This window comes from Acomys minous, assembly GCF_964271855.1.
Source record: "Acomys minous genome assembly, chromosome: 15".
In the NCBI taxonomy this organism is placed as follows: domain Eukaryota; kingdom Metazoa; phylum Chordata; class Mammalia; order Rodentia; family Muridae; genus Acomys; species Acomys minous.
Window position 1 is genome coordinate 79,643,966 of NC_140497.1, and position 6,567 is coordinate 79,650,532.

Consider the following 6,567-nt stretch of genomic DNA (forward strand, 5'->3'; position numbering starts at 1 on the left):
AGAGTTGCTCCAAGGTAGGGGGCAGGACGGGGCTCGGATGGTAACATCGCCATCCGCTCAGTGTGCATCTTAGACTAGTCACTGGCTGTGTGCACTAGAGAGCTATTCATAAAACAGTTCACATGCCTAACGAAGCACCTGTCTCTGAGCACTTAAAAATGTATCCAGAAAACATTTACTCTCCAACCCAACCTTGTTTTTAGTAGAGGAGTAGGAGAAAAATAGTCAGAGGGAAGAGCCATGGAAGAAGTAGAAAGTACAGACTTAGAACACAGGATGTGGGCAGGTCCCAGTGTTCTAGCCTGGGATACTGGGTGACTGGTATCAGAACCTTTTTTTTTTTTTTTTTTTTAAATGCAAGTCACATAACATTAGGGAACTGAAAAGTTCCAGGCACAACTAGTTTTAGGGCTTGTTTCAGGCCTTACTCCTGTCAGGGCCTTGGGCTCTGCCCTCTCTGCCTCTTATCATCTTCACGTGACCCTTGCACCTCCTCAACTCCATGTGTCCAGGGGAGAGCTAACAGCTCCATGCTCATCCTCTGGATTCTGTGAACAGAAAATTTGCACAAGGCACTGTTCTAGTGTTTTATGTACTTTTTAAAAATTTAATTTTAATTTATATGTGTCGGTGTGAGGGTGTCAGATCTTGGAGTTACAGACAGTTGTGAGCTGCCATGTGGGTGCTGGGAATTGAACCGGGGTCCTTTGGAAGAGCAGGCAGTGCTCTTAACCACTGAGCCATCTCTCCAGCCCCGTTTTATGTACTTTGCTGTGTAGTTTGCACACAGGTCTTCTGTGTTAGACAGTGTCTTGCGGACAGTAAAGCAGAGCCCCACTAACCCATCCCATGGTTTCAAGCCAGCATCAGCGGGAATCTCCATCTGAGCAGTCTGTTCTTTGACACCTCTGTGCTGTACAGTGCCCCTTCTGAAAGGGAGTAGTACACTGCAGGCTTTGTGTTCCGGTCCTGTCAGGCTGTATTTGCTAGAGTTTTCTAGGGGAACAGAGCTCATGCAGTGAATATATAGGATTTATTAGAACGGCTTACAAGCTGTGGTCCAGCTTTTCCAGTGGCTCTCTGCCAATGGGCAGGCCAAGGAAACAGTAGTTGTTCAGTCAATGATATTGATGTCTCAGTCGGGCTTGAACATATGCCAGAATGCCAAAGAAGTGGGCTCTGATGTCAGTGAAGGAACGGGTTTGCTGCCAAGAGGGAGAGCAAGCAGGCAGCCAGTGAATGCTTCCTTCTTCTGTGTTTTTTATATAGGCTGCCATCAGATGCGGCCCCGATGAAAGCTGTATCTTCCCACTTCAAGAGATCTGGATTGAAAGTGGGTCTTCCTACTTCAAATGTTTTAATTAAGGGGGAAAAAAAACCCCAACCACCTCACATGGACATGGTGGGCGCACGCCTGTAATCCAAGCACTTGAAGAGGCAGAGGCAGGCAGATCTCTGAGTTCGAGGCCAGCCTGGTCTACAGAGTGAGTTCAGGACAGCCAAGGCCACACAGAGAAACCCTGTCTCAAAAAAAAACCAAAAGGAAAAAAGAAAGAAGGAAATACCTCATAGGCGTACCCAGCTGTTCAGCTGTTTGGGTTTTAGATAATTCCAGATGTAGTCAAGTAGACAACCAAGAAGAGCCATCACACAGGCTTAAGGAAGCTGCCATCTAACTCGCCAGCCAGAGTCGCTGGGCTACTTCTGTACTGACATGAGGAAACGGCATCACCGTGTGAAGTCCTGGGCTGAGAGTAGGAAGGGATGGCACTCTGCTCAGAGCCAGGGTGGTTACAGACTTCACAGCAAGGTCACTGTCAGCGCAGCTGGGATGAAACAAAACATCTAGAAAGTGAATCATGGACTCAGTGTTCAAATGAGTAAGCTTCAAGGGCTGGAAGATGTTAACACAGAGATCTGCTTTCCTGGAAACATTGGTTCATACTTGAAACAAAATAATATTAATTAAAAGCTGAAAATGAAACAACAGGCAAACCATATTGCATGAGTGACAAACTAGGGGTGGCAACATTTGTGAGATCAGGCACGAACATAGCGTATGGGAAGTCCTCAGTGCAATGGGAAAGGGACAGAAGTAGCATAGCAGACTATGCATCAAAGAATGTTGCGGTGTGGGAGTGGCCAGTGAGAGGCCTCGCTGGTCATGAGCAGTGGCTGCTCTTCTAGAGGACCTGAGTGTGGTTCAGAGCACTCACAACCACTTGAAATGCCAGCTCCAAGGGATTTGATGCCCTCTTCTGGCCTCTGCAGGCAGGCGTGTGCTCACACACACACACACATACACACACACACACACACACACACACACACACACACACACACACTATTGGCTATTGTCAAGAAGGAATTTATATACACAAAATTATCCTGAAAGATTACAAAAAATATATTTTCTTTCTTTTTGGTTTTTTGAGACAGGGTTTCTCTGTGTAGCCTCGGCTGTCCTGGACTTGCTTTGTAGACCAGGCTGACCTCGAACTCACAAAGATCCACCTGCCTCTATCTCCCGAGTGCTGGGATCAAAGGCGTGCACCACCACTGCCTAGCTTAAATATCTTTTCAATGATTGATTAGCCAGAATTAAAAGTTTAAAAAAACCCTCAGACCAACAAATTAATGTATTTTGCTTGTCAAAAAAATTCTTCTCATAAACAGAATGCTATAACTAAGTGACTTAATATAGTACATATAAAGACTTCTTATGTTACACACACACACACACACACACACACACACACTCACACACATATGCACACACACATGTACACACAACACCCAACATTGGCTCAGGTAACCATGAAAAATGGTGAGAGATTTTCTCTACCACACAGTCAAAACCAAAGGTTATAGCTATCAAATCAATGCAGTGTGGACACAGAGTCAGAAGGTAGCAAGACTGCCGAAATGTCTTTAATTCCGAGGGAAGGGGTTGGCCCAAGATGCGCTTTTGTGAGCAGATCGCGTACAGAATGCTGCCTGGAAGGTATAAAAGATGACAAGGAACATCACACACCAAAACCTTATCTGCCAATTAGTAAAATGGCCAATGAAATAAGCAAACATTTCTAAATAAATAAATGAATAGATAAATAAATGTACAGACAGATGACTGTGAACTATTTTTAAAGGTGTCCAGCATCTTTGGCCGTTGGTAAAATACAAATTCAAACTACTTTGAGATTCCGTCTCACTCCAGTCAGGATGGCTGTCGTCAAGGCAAGTGGCAAGAAACACTGGCAAGGATACAGAACAGAGTGGCATAGCCACTGTGGACATCTGGAAATAAAGACTTCTCAAAAACTAAAAATAGCGCTGGAGGGATGGCTCACTGGGTACAGCACTTGCTACACAAGCCTGATGCCCTGAATTTGATCCCTGCAACCCATGTTGTGTTGGGAGAAATGGACTCCGCTATGTTAAAGTGAAATAACGATGATGATGATGATGGTGGTGGTGGTGGTGGGGATGATGATGACGATGACGTTATATTGTCACTTGCTAAGCTATACCTATTAATGGAAACATGAAGTGTTTCAGTCTTTTGGGAGAAGGATGTAGCATTAACCACTGAGTTAAAGTTCATGAAATGCTTTAAAAGGTCATGAAATAAATGTCACAGATTTTTACTAGATACATGCAATTTCTCTGGAAAAGAAAAAGTGTCTACCTATCAAATCAGAGATCATCTCTGTGGGATCACCACTGTTCTAAAGACTGGAGACAGATCAGGGGCCCAGAGCTGCTTGAACGCATGCCTTCTGGGAGCTTACACACCCATCTCCCTGTCTTTCTTGGCAGAAAACACAGGACATGTGTTTTATCTAGTGCCTACGCACTAGCTCCTCACAGGTAAGGTAACAATAAACACATATTATGATGGAATACTTTCCGCTTGGTATCCTGGTGGATGGATGTTTGTTGACACGTCTGGCATTTCTTTCCTTCAGAAGGAATCAAATATCTTAGATACAAACACTTGCAGCCTGAGACTGGAAACAGAGATGAGACTGGACACTCAAGCGTATAGCTTTTTGTGAAGAGACTCACAGCGGACTTGGTGTCTCCTCAAAAGCCAGGGTGAAACGAGCAGAGGATGGATTCAGGGCCGTGTTGCCAGCTAGCTGGCAGGACGATATTGTAAGGCTAACCAGACAACATTTACAAGTGAACTGGTTTGGGCAGAAGGCTAAGAATGTTTGACATTTTATTTCCATGACGCTACAGGATGCTCAGGTGGAAGCTTCCGGCTGATAACAGGAAAAGGCTAGAGAGAGAGTCCAGGGGAGGTGGGTGTTGGGGCTTTCAGCTGAGGAGAGGTAAAGGTTATAAAAGTTAGTCACTGAAGAGGTGAGAGAAAGCCGCCTAGGCCTTGGGACAGAGATTAAGCAGCAGCATTCCATACAAACCATGTGACTTCCTGTAAGACTTTCTGTAATCTCTCTGAAACCGTGTGTTCTCAGCGTCTCAGGGCTGTCACTCCTACTGCTGCCACATGCGGTGCCTGCCCGAGGACACAAGAGGAAGTGTGAAGCTGCCTGGTGCTATGCAATACAGGGCTTTCATTGAAGGAAGGAGCCGCCTGGGAATTGAGTATTGCGTTGTGAGCCTGGCTTCTTTGGTTCTCATGTCGCACCCTTCCCTGAACCCCCTGCCACCTGGACCTACTTATATAATACTTGCCGTTACAAGCCCAGTCGTGTTATGGTGGGAGTTCACACACACACACACACACACACACACACACACACACACACACCCGTGTCTACTTGTGAGTGAATGGAAAAAAGAAAGAAAGAAAGAAAGAAACAGAAAAGAAAAGGATGCAACTGCTCCTAGGTATGGTGGAAGAGAAATTTTATTGTGGATAAAAAGGAGAACACAGTCAGAGGCAGGGATATCTGAGGGAGTCCAGAGGGAACCTTACCAGTCTGAGCCAGGCCATGTGAGGAGAGGCCAGGAAGGTAAAGCATAGACAGGAGGCCAGCTAACCAAAATGGCTGGCTTATATAGGGAAGAGTAGGCAGGCCAGCCCCTGGACTGGAGAAGTTCAGGGTAGAGGGGGCAGAGGAGCACCATGTAGCAGGTAGAGACTGAGGAATGCCAGAGGAAGCTGGCTGCCAGTGTTCTCTTTGGCATGTCAAATAGGCACCTCTGTACTTGGACGTGGGTTTGGACCTAAGAGTTGTGATATTTGAAGTCTCCTATTCGCCTGTTGACTCTCCTTTCTTCCTCAAATAAACTGACTTTGGATAGCAGTTCCAGGTGGCCACACCTTGAACTTTTAATTGTTCATTTCCCTTTAACATTAATGCCGTTGACTGTTTAAGTGAATTTGGTAGATGTGTCCTAAGTGTCTACTTTACGCACCCTAAGGAAGCTCCCCGTTGAAGGTTGGTAGCTGGCAAGCTGCACAGGCAAGTGGGACCAGGTGTCTGGAGGGGTACTGTTAAAGAGGAAGAAAACAAAAACCGAAAAGCCACATTTGGAGACAGAATTATAGAGAACTTTCACAGAAGGCTAACAATGCCAAATGCTTTAAGAAGTGGAAGGAAATATCACTGTAGAAAACACCCCAGATTAATGGGGTGTAACCTCTCACTGCCTAAAACTACGGGTTGAATATAAGTGGCTTACGCCCTTAGAGAAAGATATTCTCTGGAGATATAAGGAAGGTAAATAAAGGTAAACATTTAAAACACATTCTTTCAAAAACCCATCATCCTATGTCCACTACTGGATGAACCCTAAAAAAGCCTGCTCATGAATAAAAAAAAAAGGCTGGGCATCCTTCTGGGAGAGTAACCTGAATCTTGCCTGCCCTGAACCCCAAAAGCAGCCAAAACCCACAGGGTGTAGCTGGTGCTGGCGAGGTACCTTTGTGCACAGGTAGCACACGCGCATGGATCACAGTGGGCAGCATTCAGCAGTCACCTTGGTGGTTTGCCCTTGGAGAAAGCAAGTCAAAGTGAACTGCGTGTTTAACAACTTCCATGTTCAGTGGTGTGGGTGCCCATTTCTAAGCCCAGTCTTTAACTTTGCTATGAGTAAGTTTTAAAGACTCTGTTTCTGTTTACTTTTTTTTTTTCCAAGACAGGGTTTCTCTGTGTAGTTCTGGCTGTCCTGGAACTCACTCTGTAGACCAGGCTAGCCTCAAACTCAGAGATCTGCCTTCCTCTGCCTCCTGAGGGCTTGGACTTAAGGGGTGTACCAACAGCCCACTCTGTTTCCATTTAACCATATAGGTTTGCTCTTATGTCTCTCAGAGTTCCCAAAGTGACACAGACAACCCCACCCCCACCCCCGCCAGTCTGTCAAGGAATTAAAAGACACTTTATCACATGATCGATTTGCCTTCTTTTTTTAGTGTATGGTAGAGACTTCAGTAAAATTTCCCGTCTTGAACATTTTCCTGTCGATAACTCAATAGTGCCCGTTATGTTCATATTGGACCAGCTGCCATGTTAGGTCTCAAACCAGAGACAAACTGGCTGAGGTGCCTATTACATGTCAAAGTGGACCCTGTCTGCCAAGCCAGGTTCTCTTAGC